Source organism: Hyperoodon ampullatus (genome assembly GCF_949752795.1).
Source record: "Hyperoodon ampullatus genome assembly, chromosome: 7".
NCBI lineage: Eukaryota > Metazoa > Chordata > Mammalia > Artiodactyla > Ziphiidae > Hyperoodon > Hyperoodon ampullatus.
The window spans coordinates 28,797,065-28,811,848 of NC_136920.1; the positions used below are offsets into that span (position 1 = coordinate 28,797,065).

The following is a 14,784-nucleotide window of genomic DNA, read 5'->3' on the forward strand; positions in this document are numbered from 1 at the left end:
AAATCATTTTTTTATTTTATGAATTGTACTTTTGATGTTGTAGCTAAGAAATCTTTGCCTAATCCAACATCTCAGAGATTTCTTCTGTTTTCTTCTAGAAGTTTTATAGTATTAATATTTCCACTTAGGTCTATGATTCATTTGGAATTCATTTTTTGTACATGGTGTGATGTAAGGCTTGGGATTCATTTTTTTTAAATTTGGATATGCAACTATCCCAGTACAACTTATCAAAAAGATTATTCTTTATCTACTGAATCTTCACCTATTGAACCTATCTGAACCTATGTCCAAAAAAGTCAACTAGCCATATATTTGTGGTTCTGTTCTTAACTACTGTGTTACATTGATCAATGTCTGTTCTTAGGCCAATAACACACAGTCTGATAAATGATTCAGGTTGTACAGATTTTCTAATTTTGTTCTTTTTCAAAATTATTTTGTCTATGCCAGGTATTCCCATACAAATTTTAGAGTCAGCCGGTCAATTTCTACAAAAACACTGCAATGACTCTATACATCAACTGGGGCAAACTACCATCTTAAGAGTATTGAGTCTTCTAATCCATGAGTATATCTATTTATTTGGGTCTTTAATTCCTGTCAGCAATCTTTTGTAGTGTTTAGTGTATGATTCTTACAAGTATAAATCCCTAGATATCTCATTTTTCTTTTGTTCTAAATTTTTTTAAATGACAGCTTTATTGATATATAATTCACATACCATAAAGGTCACCCTTTTAAAGTGTACAAATCAGAGCTCTTTTAGAATACTCAGGGTTGTGCAACCATCACCATAATCTAATTTTAGAACACTTCACTGCCTCATAAATAAACCTGTACCCATTAGCATCACACCCCATATATCCTCCTCTACCCAGTCCCTGGCAATCACTAATTTTTCTCTCTATGCATTTGCCCACTTGTAACATTTCATATAAATGGAATCATATTATATTATATGCAGGCTTTTGTGACTGGCTTCTTTCACTTAGCATAATGTTTTCAAGGGTCATCCATGTTACAAACATGGATGTATCAGTACTTCACTTCACGGCTGAATAACATTCCATTGTATAGATATACCACATTTGTTTAGCCATTCATCACCTGATGGACATTGGGTTGTTTCCACTTTTTGGCTATTATGAATTATGCTGTGATGAACATGCACATACAAGTTTTTGTGTGGATGTATATTTTTAATTCTCTTGGGTATATACCTAGGAGTGGAATTGCCGGGTCTTATGATAACTCCATGTTTCACATTTTGGGGAATGGCCAACCAAACTGGCTATACCATTTTACATTCCCAGCAACAACGTTTAATGGGCTACAATTTCTCAACATCTTTGCCAATACTTGTTATTGCCTGTGTCTTTACTTTTATTATAATACCCATCCTAGTAGGTGTGAAGTGGTATCTCATTGTGGTTTTGACTTTCATTTACCTAATGATGTTGAGCATCTTTGCATTTTCTTCCTGACCAAACAGAAAGAGAGAGGGGGAAAAACCTTACACTTATGGGGATATGTCAAAGGGACAAAGAGGCAAATTGAAAGAGCTCCCAATGACCAAAACTGGAACATTTTGAGCAAAAAAATTTAGTAGTATATATCTGTGAGTCCACACTGATAAAATTAAATGATTAATAAATAAATGGAGGAGGAAACACAAATCTCCCTTGAAGAATTCTAAATAATTTACGTAGCAACTCTACATTGAAGGAGGTGGACCATAACTCCCCACTCCTTAATGGGCTGCACATAGCAACTTTCTTCCAAAGAGAATAGTATTGAAAGGAGGAAAAAAACAAAAAAAAAAAGAATAACTTTACGGTGCAGAAACCTGACAAACACTACCTCAGCCAGGTGGTAAAAATCAACATCAACAGTGATAAATCACACTGATAAGATATACCCTTAATATGATGTAATGAAAGTAACACTTTACCTCTATGATCTCCCTTTGGAGAACCCATAACTCCAGTCTGATTATGAGAAAGAAAACATCAGGCAAATTCCAAGAGAAGGGCATTCTACAAAATACTTGACCAGCACTGCTCAAAAATATAAAGGTCATCAGAAACAAGAAAAGTCTGAGAAATTGTGATGGCAAAGAGGAATCTACTGAGACAAGATAAACAAAGGAAAGGGGTATCCCTGGAGAGACCAAAAAAAGACATTAAGTAAAAACTAAGGAAATTTGAATAAACTACGGATTTCAGTTGACTACAATGTATCAGTTAATTACTAGTAACAAATGTACCATAAGAATATAAGAAGTTAGTAATAGGGGAAAGTGGGTGAGGGTGTATATGGGAACCCTGTACTATCTGTAAATCTAAAACAGCTCTCAGGGAATTCCCTGGTAGTCCAGTGGTTAAGACTCCATGCTTTCGCTGCTGAGGGCTGGGGTTCAATCCCTGGCTGGAGAACTAAGATCCCACAAGCCATGTGGCATGGCCAAAAAACCCCCCAAAACCCCCCAAAAAACAAAAGAGGCTCTCAAAAATACAGTCTACGCTAAGAAAAATTTGTAAGCCATGTCAAATCTTGAAACCTCTTTAAGAGTAAGAATAATGATCAAGATAAACTGTAAATATCAGGAGGTTCTAGGGGTGGTTTTTTTGTCTGGTCTTGCTTCTTAGAAATCCATGCTAACTTCACTTCTTTAACCGGCAAGGAATAATTATAACCTCCTAATTGGTCTCTCTGCTTCTGCCCTAACCCCTCCCACCCCCTATGCTCAGCCTGAGTCACTCCCTTAAAAAATGAAGTCATATGATGGTTCAATTTTAAGTGTTTTGAGGAATCTCCATACTGTTTTCCATAGTAGCTGCACCAATTTACACTCCCACCAACAGGGTACAAGGGCTTCCTTTCCTCCATACCCTCTTCAACACTTGTTATTTGTTGTCTTTTTGATAATGGCCATTCTGACAGGTGTGAGGTGATATCTTATTGTGCTTTTGATTTGCATTTCATTGATGAGTGTTACTGAACATCTTTTCCTGTGTCTGTTGGCCATTTGTATGTCTTCTTTGGAAAAATGTGTATTCAGGTCCTCTGTCCATTTTAAAAAAACCGGTTGATTTTTTAAAAAACATTGAGCTATATGAGTTCTTTGTATATTTTGCATTTTAACCCCTTATCAATAGAATTAAAATTAAAAATTAAATTAAAAAATTGAATTACCATACTAACTGGCAATTCCACTTCTGGGTATTTTTCTGAAAATTCAAAACACTAATTCGAAAAGATCTATGCACCCGCCCCCCATGTTCACTGCAGCATTATTTACAATAGCCAAGATATGGAAGCAACCTGAATGTCCATTGACAGATGAAGATAAAGATGTGGGGTGTGTGTATATATTACACATATAATGTGCGTATCACACACAAATATATAAATAAAATGGAATATTACTCAGCCATAAAAAATATGAAATCTTGCCATTTGAGGCAACATGGATGGACCTAGAGGGTACTATGCTAAGTGAAATAAGTCAGAGAGACAAATATGCGGAATCTAAAAGACCAAATGAACAAACATAACAAAACAAAAACAGACTCATAGATACAGAGAATAAACAGGTGGTAGGTGGTGGGGATGAGCACAATAGGTAAGGGAGATTAAGAAGTACAGACTCCCAGTTACAAAATAAATGAGTCATAGGGATGAAATGTACAGCATGAGGAATATAGTCAATAATGTTGTAATAATTTTGTACGGTGACAGATGGTAACTATTTCATAATGTACAGAAATACTGAATCACTATGTTGTGCACCTGGAACTAACACAGTGTTGTAAAGTCAATTATGTTTTTTTTTTTTTTAAAAAAAAAAGTAAAGCCAAATCATGAAACTCTTCTGCTCAAATCCTTCCAATGGCTTCCCATCTCACCCTATTAAAAGCCAAAGTTCTTACAATAATCCTCAATGTACTAAGTGACCTAACTGCTGCCCCCTTAAACCTCCAATTTTATCTATTTTCCACTCCAGCCACACAGGTCTCCTGGCTCTTTCCTCAAACATACTAAGTTGGTTCACCTCATTTCCCCTCAGGTCTCTGCTCAAACTTCATCTCACTGAAGACTTCCCTGACCACCTGATACAAAATAACATCTTTCCTCTATCCTCTCTACACATTGCCTAACCCTCTTTTCTTGCTTTATTTTTCTCCATAGCACTAATAAACATTCAACATTATTTACTAGTTTGCCTATTAGCCACTGAAATGAAAACTCCATTAGGACAGGGTCTTTGCTTTCGTCACTGCTATAACCTGAACACCCAAAATATTGGGTTGGCCAAAAAGTTCCTTCGGTTTTTAAGCTTAAAAAAGAGGCACATTTTCCATTTTCACCAAGAACTTTATGGAACAATGTATTCACTGTTTTGTTCCACTACTTTCTGCCATTTTTCAGGCAACTTCATTAATTCCATCTTCTCAAAACTTTTTATATTTTTGAGCAAGAACTGTTCCAAGTGCGTTTTACAGTCTTCCAGAAAATTGAAATTTTTTCCATTGAGAGAATTTTGTAAAGACCGAAATAAATGGAAATGCAAAGGTGCAATGTCTGGTGAATATGTCTGATGAATCAGAACTTCCCAGCCAAGCTGTAACAGTTTTTGCCTGGTCATCAAAGAAACGTGCAGTCTTGTGTTATCTTCATGGAAGATTATGCGTTTTCTGTTGACTAATCCTGGACGCTTTTCCGCAAGTGTTGCTTTCAGTTGGTCAACTGGAAGAAGTACTTGTTGGAATTAATCGTTTTGTTTTCTGGAAGGAGCTCATAACAGAGGACTTCCTTCCAATCCCCCCATGTACACAACATCACCTTCTTTGAATGAAGACCAGCCTTTGGTGTGGTTGGTGGTGGTGTATTTCGCTTGCCCCACGATCTCCTTCGTTCCACTTTATCGTACAGTATCCACTTTTCATTGCCCATCACAATTTGTTTTAAAAACAGAATGTTTTCGTTACATTTAAGTAGAGAATCGCATGTGGAAATACGGTCAAGAAGGTTATTTTCGCTTAACTTGTGTGGAACCCAAACATCAAAGCAATTAACGTAACCAAGCTGGTGCAAATGATTTTCAATGCTTGATTTGGATATTTTGAGTATGTCGGCTACCTCCCACATGGTATAACGTTGATTGTTCTCAATTAATGTCCCGATTTGATGGCTATCAACTTCAACTGGTCTACCCGACCGTGAAGCATTGTCCAGCGAGAAATCTCCAGCATGAAACATCACAAACCACTTTTGACGCATTCAATCAGTCACAGCACCTTCTCCATAGACTGCACAAATCTTTTTTTGCATTTCAGTTGCGTTTTTACCTTTCTTGAAATAATAAAGCATAATATGCTGAAAATGTTGCCTTTTTTCTTCCATATTCAATATTAAAATGGCTACACAAAAATTCACCAATTTTGATAAGTTTTTTTTTTTTAATGCACGCTGACATGACAGCTGTCACAATACAATCGAACAAAACTGTTTCAAATGAAGTTGAAGACAACTAAGCGCTACTAGAGCCGTCTTACGGAAAACACCAAACGAACTTTTTGGGCAACCCAATAGTATCTGGCACATTGTAGATACTCATAAATAATTACAGTCTATGTTCAGTTTCAGAAGAGAAATCACCTTTAAGTTACAGCTCAATCACCTCTCAAGCAAATATGTACTGAGTACCTAACCTGATTGCCAGACATCCTGATAAGAACTGGGAAATAAAAAAATGAAGGATCAAGCTAGTAGGTCAGCCCTTTCTAGAAAACTGAATACCTGGAGACTTCTATCAGTTTTAGGCATTGTACGAGAGTTTTCAATACAAAGTAGAGATCTAACTGGGCCACTATTCAATGGATTTAATTATTGAAGCCCAAATTAAGAACGTTCTACACCATACGTCATAGAGGGAGCAATACAGATAAATACCCTCTCAATAACTACATATAAAAAAATTGGATTGGGCTTCCCTGGTGGCACAGTGGTTGAGAGTCCGCCTGCCGATGCAGGGGACACGGGTTCGTGCCTGGGTCCAGGAAGAGCCCACATGCCGCGGAGCGGCTAGGCCCGTGAGCCATGGCTGCTGAGCCTGCGCGTCCAGAGCCTGTGCTCCGAAACGGGAGAGGCCACAACAGTGAGAGGCCCGCGTACCACAAAAAATAATAATAAAAATAAATAAATAAATTGGATTTTTTTAAAAAAACAACTTATATATAAAGCACAATGGGATAAAGATTATACGTGATATAAAAATTAGCTTTGAGTGAAACAGCAGTTCAATGAATTTTTAAAAACCAGTTAAAATGCCATACTTCCCGCCTTTTTGAGGGTGGCAGCGAGCGCAGATGGAGCGCCATGAAGGCCTTGGGCACACTTCAAGAGTACAAAGTGGTGGGGCGCTGCCCGCCAAACGGCCCACACCACCCCTCTGTCGCATGCAAATCTTCGCACCTAATCATGCTGCCAAGTCCCGCTTCTGGTACTTTGTGTCTCAGCTGAAGAAGATGAAGAAGTCTTCAGGGGAAACTGTCTACTGTGGACAGGTGTTCAAGAAATCTCCCAAGGCTGAAGAACTTCCGCATCTGGCTGCACTGTGACTCCCGCAGAGGCCCCCACAACATGTACCGGCAGTACCGGGACCTAACCGCAGCCGGCACCATCACCCAGTGCTACCGAGACATGGGCACCCAGCGCCTTGCCCGGGCCCAATAGATCCAGATCATGGAGGTAGAGGAGATCGCAGCCAGCAAGTGCCGCTGAGCAGCAGCCGAGCAGTTCCACGACTCCAAGATCAAGTTCCCACTGCCCCACCAGGTCCTCTGTCACTAGCACAAGCCACACTTCATCACCAAGAGGCCCAACACCTTCTTTTAAATGCAGACCCTCCCCATCCCCAGGTCTGCCCACACAAAACTCATTGGGAAAACCAGAAGAAAAAAAAAAAATTCCATGCTTCCCTCAAAAAATTAACCATAGTCACCATAGGCCCTAGCAGTCCCATTTCTAGGTATATATACTCAAGGGAACTGGAAATACATATATGTTCACACAAAAACTCGTACATAAATGTTCACAGCAGCATTATTCATGACAGTCAAAAGGCAGAAACAATCCAAATGTCCAACAATAAATGGATAAGTAAAATGTGATACAGCCATACAATGGAGTATTACTCAGCCATAAAAAGAAATGAAATACTAATACATGCTACAACATGGATGAACCTTGAAAACACTATGCTAAGTGAAAGAAGCCAAATACAAAAGTCCACATATAGTATGATCCCATTTCTATGAAATGTACTAAATGATCAAATCCCTGGAGACACAAAGTAGATACTGTGGTTGCCAGGGTTTAGGGAAAGGGGAGAATAGGAAAAGACTGCTTATGAGCATGTGTTTCCTTCAGAGGTGATGGAAAATGTTCTAGAACTAGATAGTGGTGATGGTTACACAGTCTCATGTAACTACTACTGAACTGTACATTTTAAAATAGTGAATTATGGGAATTCCCTGGTGGTCCAGTGGTTAGGACTCCGTGTTCTCACTGCCGAGCGCCCAGGTTCGATCCCTGGTTGGGGAACTAAAATCCCATAAGCCATGCGGCACGGCCAAAAACAAAACAGTCTTTATTCGCAAACAGCATAATTTTAAAAAATAAAAATAAAATAAAATAGTGAATTATATGATTTGTGAACTATAGCTCAATAAAAGTTATAATCATCCAAACTTAGTGATTATGGGTAATTTTTCATGAAGTGTGCAACATCATCAAACAAGAAGGTGGTTACAGATAGGCTTGCTGTCATGCATGTATTCAATCTCCCTCCTGTGGTTGGCCCATCTCCATATACCATATAAGGATTCTTTTTTTGTTAATCTGTATATAATATTTTTAAGGTTTTAAAACAAGTTTCAAATATATATATATTTTTTTATAGTTTTAAAATAAGTTTGAAAATAATCTGATGGTCACTGGCTTGCTGAAGTTGTTTATTTTTTTCAAACAAAAGCCAGCTTAAGAAAATAAAAATTTATCCTGGAAAAAAAAAAGGCCTCAAAACATGGTCTTTGTTTCTAATTCCTTTACCTAAATATGAGCTCCTTTGAATAAATGTACATTTATTTAATATAATAGTACCTAACGTAGTATAGCCCTTTCTAGCCCCCAAGGCCTGGATGGGTGGTAGGGTGAGAAAGAGGACTTTTACTACCCCTACATACTCCAAGCACTACAGGAGCTAAGGTCTAGGGAAGAGGAAGGAGCGACGGGTTAACAGTGACAGTTGTGTCAATCTTCAGATTCCCAACCAAGCACAAAACTTCCATCTTCCATCCCCTCCCCATACTTTCAAAGTCGGGTACAGACTTAATCTTGAGGATAAGAACGGTCAGAATTTTGCAGGCGGAAGTAACATTTTCCTTCAGTTGCTGTTACTTAAATTCCAAATTTAAAAACTGACGTTTTCCTCAAAATTAAAACAAACCAAAAGAGATTATTCAGTTACCACTCTCTACCTTGTTTTCTATAAGTATGACATTCTTTCCATAAGCCTCTTTCCTAATTTTAATCTAATATGTTTAACAAAGAAAATTAAGTTTTAAGGCAGATGAGAAAGCTGTGACAAAAATCTCATCTAAAATGGCAAATTTGTGCAGTGAAGATGGCATATGATCATAAGAAAAAAATGCTTTGAGTGTATTACTGAGAATAAGCTGTCTTATGGTTTATATCCAGATATTAATAACATGTACAGATCTTCTCCTTGGGTAGCATACGCTTATGTCCATAATACTTAAGAAATAAAACACATTCCAAGTTTTAAAATCAATCAGCAAAAATTCCATGAAATATGTTAAATCCCAGGTAAACAAGCCAGTACTTGCACACAAGTAATAAGTTACCCAGGACTGAATGATTTTGCCTTAAGTAGTCATATTATTTTCTTCTCTGTTAAAGAACTTGGTCACTGAAAAAAATATATATTCTAATATAATAAAAACAATTTTCTTTGAATTTGGAAAATATTGCTTTAGTCTTAGGGTATTATCAACTTTTCAGAGTTGAGAAAGATAACCCTGGATTGGAAGTTAGGAGGCCCAGATTCCAGTCCTGATTCTGCAAATTACGTACTTCAAGACTTTCAGCAAAGCACAGGAAGTCCTAGTTTTCCTCTTTATGAAGCCTAATGTTCTGCATATTTCTAATATTCTGAGTTAAGCTAAATATTTTTACTTCATCTATCACACAGTATTCTTCAGTATAAAATCTGTCCTCAAAATGAGTACAGTGAGGGCTTCCCTGGTGGCGCAGTGGTTGAGAGTCTGCCTGCCGATGCAGGGGACACGGGTTCGTGCCCCAGTCCAGGAAGATCCCACATGCCGCGGAGCGGCTGGGCCCATAAGCCATGGCCGCTGAGCCTGTGCATCCGGATCCTGTGCTCCACAACGGGAGAGGCCACAACAGTGAGAGGCCCGTGTACCGCAAAAAAAAAAAAAAAAAAAAAAAAAAATGAGTACAGTGATAACACCAAGTTCACTGAATTAACTTTGCATGTATGTAACTTTGCATGTATTGTAGTCTGAGGATTAAAAAAAAAAAAAAAACCCTGAAGCATAAGAAGAATCAGCCCTTATTAAGGAATTATTTATTGTGAGTTTGAAAAAATAAAGTAATGAACCATGAAACAACTATGTAACAGCTGTAAAAAAAAAAAAAAAAAAAAACCCACACAAGCTTTGCAAATAAGCCACAGGATTCAAATCCAGCTCTGTACTTTACAAATTCTGCAACTTGAGGCTAACCTCATAGTCTCTGTATGTCTCAGTTTCCTCAACTGTAAAATATGGTGAATAGTAACATGCACATTCATAAAGTTGTGAGAGTAAACAATAAGGCATATATATATAGCATTTAGCGCAGTACTATGTTTGGCTCATAATGTTCAATCAATGCTATTATTACTGCACCTAAAGGTGAGGTCTGAATTTATACAACTGACATTTACTGACTGCCAAGCATTATGCTAGGCACTAGAAGGCACAGAAGTAAAAAGGCATAAGTAACCAAACAAACATTACATAGTATAAGAGGCTTACCTCTAGGAAATGCAGCTGAGTACTGAAAGAAAGAGGAGAAAGTATTCAAGGAAAGAAAAAGATTATTTCAGGAAGAGATAATACCATATGTAAAGACCTAGAAATGTAAATAAGATGGTACATTAGTAGACCTTTCAGTAACTCTGCATGGGTGTACTAGGGATGGGGCTATGAGTCAGACAGGACCCAGATTATAGAAAATTATATGACAAAATCACATTTATCTTCAAGGGAATCAAGAGCCTCTAAAGAATTTTAATCAGTGTTAAATGATTAAATTTGTATTTTAAAAGAATGGTTTTTAACCAGAGGTGCTCATCAGCATCATCTGGCAGGTTTTTTCAAACTATACACTCCCAGTTCTCACTTTGAAAAAGCTCTTAAAGCAATTCTGCCATATACCAAGAGGAGAGAATCACTCTTAGAAGGATAATCTGATAAGCACTGTGAAGAAGAGCAAGCCTGAAAGTTGGAAGGCCAAGATCCTACTGCAGAAATCCAGGTAAAAAATTAGAAGGACCGAACAGTGGCAATAGTTATAGACATTTGAGAACTCTTAAAAGGTGTTCATAACAGATAAAGTGGGAAATACTCAAAAGAGGGCTAGTGAACATTACCACTTAGAGCTGGAAATTAAAAATTGGGTATCATTACCAGTTGGGTTATTTGTGAAGTCATGAAATTGCCAAAAGAGTGTCCTCCCTGAGAAATGGGGCTGAGGGCAGAAGCGATTGAGACATTACTTTTGGAAGACACAGCAATCAGCGAAAGTCTCCATGGAAAGGGGATATTAAGCCAACCCTGTGCCAAACCACAGGAAGAGGAGAGGAAAGAGTTATGCATGGCCTGAGGTTGGAAAGCTTACTATATAGAGCAGCTGAAAGAAGACTAACATGCTTCAAGTGTACTGAGGGAAGGGGAGAGTGGCAGGAGACCCATTCACCTGTAAAGTAGTAGGCAAGGGGCAAACATGAAAAACCTATGGGGATACAGTAAGGAGTCTGGATTCTATTCCATGCGCAATGGAAAACAACTGAGGGATTTTTAACCAAGGGAGTGACTAAATACATTTTTAAAAGGTGACTCTAGCTGCTATGTGCTACAAAACTTACCCTCAGTTCCCAAACTAAAATTGAAAGCAAAGGGAATCTTAAACTCAAATAAGCCTTTCATTGTCATAACAGCCCGTTCATACAAGTATTACTATGTAAGTAGCTCCAAGTTTTACTAAAAATTGCTTTAAAAGCAAGTGTTAAGGGATGTAGAGCTTAATGAACTTGGCTACCAACTGCTGAGTAATTCCACTGTGATGTCCTGTAGTTTAAAAAACAGTGAAAATAATAAAGTTGTCGATGGTAAAAGATACCTCTCTTCTCTTGAACCCGACTGCAGAATATCATGTGAGAAGAGACAACTCTGTGTTAAAAACAGTGAACCTTTCAGGAGATTAATGGCTATAGTTTAAAAAAAAAAAAAAAGGCTATAATCACAAGTGTTGACAAGGATGTGGAGAAACTAGAATCCTCATACACTGCTGGTAGGAATGTAAAATAAAATGATACAGTCACTTTAGAAAAGCCTGGCAGTTCCTCAAAATGTTAAACACCATTATCATATGACCCAACAATTCTACTCTTAGGTACATGCACAAGGAAAGTGAAACATGTTTTCATTTACATACTTTTATGAAAATGTTCACAGCAGTCTTATGCACAAGAACCAAACAGTGAAAACAACCCAAACGTCCATCAACTAGTGAACAGATAAACAAATGAGCTATATCTAAACAATGGAATATTATTCCATTATAAGTATTTATAAGTACTGATACACGCTACAACATGGATAAATCTCAAAAACGTTACGCTTAGGCAAAGAAGCCAAACACATTTTTTGATTCCATTTTTATTAAATGTCCAGGAAAGGCAAATCTAGAGACAGAAAATGGATTAATGGTTACCTAGGGAGAATGGGGAATGAGGTTTCTTTCGGGGGGAATGAAAATGTTTGAAGATTAGACTGTGGTGACACTGTGGTGACATAAACATACTAAAAATTATTGACTTGTACACTTAATACAGGAGAATTTTACGGTATGTAAATTAAATCTCAATAAAGCTGTTAATTTTTTAAAAGTGCTGGAGGAGTCAAATGGCCTGGAATCACTATCTCTAATGGGACCTCAGCAACTTACAGCTTCTTTGGGCCTTCATTTTTCTTTTGTTAAAGACTACCTCACAGCACAGGTAACTTCTATATACTGCATCACCTTGGCGCTTCAGGGGCCATTAGGGGTAGGTTCTGCAGGAGATCAGAAGGCAGAAGAGAGGAGCCTGAGTATTATCTGTCCATTCCCTCCCTGTATCACAACCACGATTCCAGCCATGCTGCATCTCTACACAACTACAGTTCCTTCTGGGCTCCAATAACTGGTGCCCAGAAGTGGCCCTTCACAGGCCCAGAAGTGGCTTCACACTGCTGCTACTCACTCGGTGTCTCAATATCCCCTTTTGGTTCCCTGAACTCTGCTCCCAACCATAATACTGAGCCCTTCACCAAAGTAACTGCAAATGAATCATCTAAGAGAAATTACGTTTCACGCAGGCCCCCAACTGATAATCGTATAAAGGAGGTACAACTGGTATTTTGTACCAACAAGTTACTGTTAAATCAAGTATGATTTCTTGAGATAAGTAAATGTATTTTAATTTTATATACATCATTAATGATCTTTATAAAAAAATCCTACTTCATTTTGTGTAAACGATACATTTAAGTTTATTAAAAAGAAGGTGTTTTTGTTTTCACTAACAAGGTGAAATGAGTAGTATGGTATTTCCTGCCTAGTGGAGCAGGAAATATTCAATATTCAAAAACCAATCTACCAGTTCCAAACATTATCCACAACAAAGAGAGAGAGATTTTGGCATTTGTAACAGATGCCCAAGAAAGACAATGCCAAAGTCAATGCTACTCAGAGTTTCCGTCTGTTGTTCTGTCGGAAAATAAATGAAATGTGTTGGTGATGTGGCATATGCTTGGCTATATGCATGATAACAAGAGTCTCCAAGACCTGGATTAGACACAATTCCAAAGTTCCATCTCATCTTCCTTTTTTATTTCCGTCATCATCTGTATTACTGACCTTTCCATTGAACAAAGAAAACATTTCAGGTCCAATTTTTCCCAACCCCAATATTTTTCTAGAACACTTTTCTTTTAAGAGAAATACGTCTGTCAAAGCAAATTATTTTGTGCTTTGAACTGCTGTAGTAATGTATTAACTATCTGTAATGTCCAGGCATTAACATTCATTTAAGAGGTAGACAAAAATGGTCATGTGGGCCCTGGATGATTCTCTCTCATTTCAGGCTATGAAGGGATTATTGAAAATGAATTAATACATAGCTGGTTACTCCTTACAATACACAATAGAGTCCATATTTCCATGATTCAAATGTATAGGTGCTATGAAATATTTTAGTTTGGTTTCTTCAATGCATCTTATTGTTTGTGGCTTAGTCTTTCCCTTACCAAATTAAATTTCTTCCTTGTTTGAGAAACTAGTAGAGCTGAATTTTTAGTCATCACAATTTTCTTCACTAATATTAACATGGTCTAGGATTTCTGGCATTAAGTAAGGAAGTCTTTCTAAAGATATATACTTATCACAATAATTCACACTTGTGAATAGTTTTGTAGACAAACATTTATACATCTTTGGTTTAATATAAGAACTTAATAAACAACATTTTAGAGGAAGGAAAAAGATTTTCAGGAGAATCAAAATCCAAAGCTTAATATTCATTTTGATACTCATTGTACTTTTTCTTCTTTCCCTATAAATTTTTTAAAATTAATTTTTATTGGAGTATGGTTGCTTTACAATGTTGTGTTAGCCTCCACTGCACAACAAAATGAATCAGCCATACACATATAGATATCCCCTCCCTTATATGTTACCACAGTGCACTAGGTGAGTTCCCTGTGCTGTACAGCATGTTCCCATCAGCTGTCCATTTTATACACAGTATCAATAATGTGTATGTGTCAATCCTAGTCTCCCAATTCCTCCCACCCCACCCTTTTCCCCCTTGGTATCCATACATTTGTTCTCTACATCTGTGTCTCTATTTCTGCTTTACAACTAAGATCATCTATACCATTTTTCTAGATTCCACATAATATGCGTTATTATATATTTGCTTTTCTCTTTCTGACTTACTTTACTCTGTATGACATTCTCTAGGTCCATCCACATCTCTACAAATGACCCAATTTCATTCCTTTTTATGGCTGAGTAATATTCCATTATATATCCCCTATAAACTTAAAAAAAATTTTTTTTGTTGATTTACAATGTTTTGTTAGTTTCAGGTGTTCCCTATAAATTTTAATAAAAATTAATCAGAAAATTTCCAGATGCTCAAAAGACTTTCCTAAGGAAATTTCCAGAAATCCACAAGCCCATTAACCAAAGACTTATAATAAAACCACTAGTATTTTATACAATTATAATTGTATTATATTATTTATACTATTTTAAGATTGACTTCAGGGACTTCCCTGGTGGCGCAGTGGTTAAGAATCCACCTGCCAACGCAGGGAACATGGGTTTGAACCCTGGTCCAGGAAGATCCCACATGCCGCAGAGCAA

The 14,784-nt window shown here is 37.3% G+C and overlaps 1 protein-coding gene and 1 pseudogene across 5 annotated transcripts in view; one reads left to right on the top strand and one right to left on the bottom strand.

Moving 5' to 3' along the window:
- The window catches only part of QSER1 (glutamine and serine rich 1), a gene marked incomplete at its 3' end in the record, with an annotated part of 73,903 nt that overhangs the window by 45,802 nt on the left and 13,317 nt on the right, over window positions 1-14,784 (bottom strand). The window lies entirely within an intron of this gene.
- On the top strand, window positions 6,385-6,903 carry LOC307056163 (large ribosomal subunit protein eL20-like; annotated as a pseudogene). The gene has a single exon. The product of its transcript is annotated as a large ribosomal subunit protein eL20-like (transcript).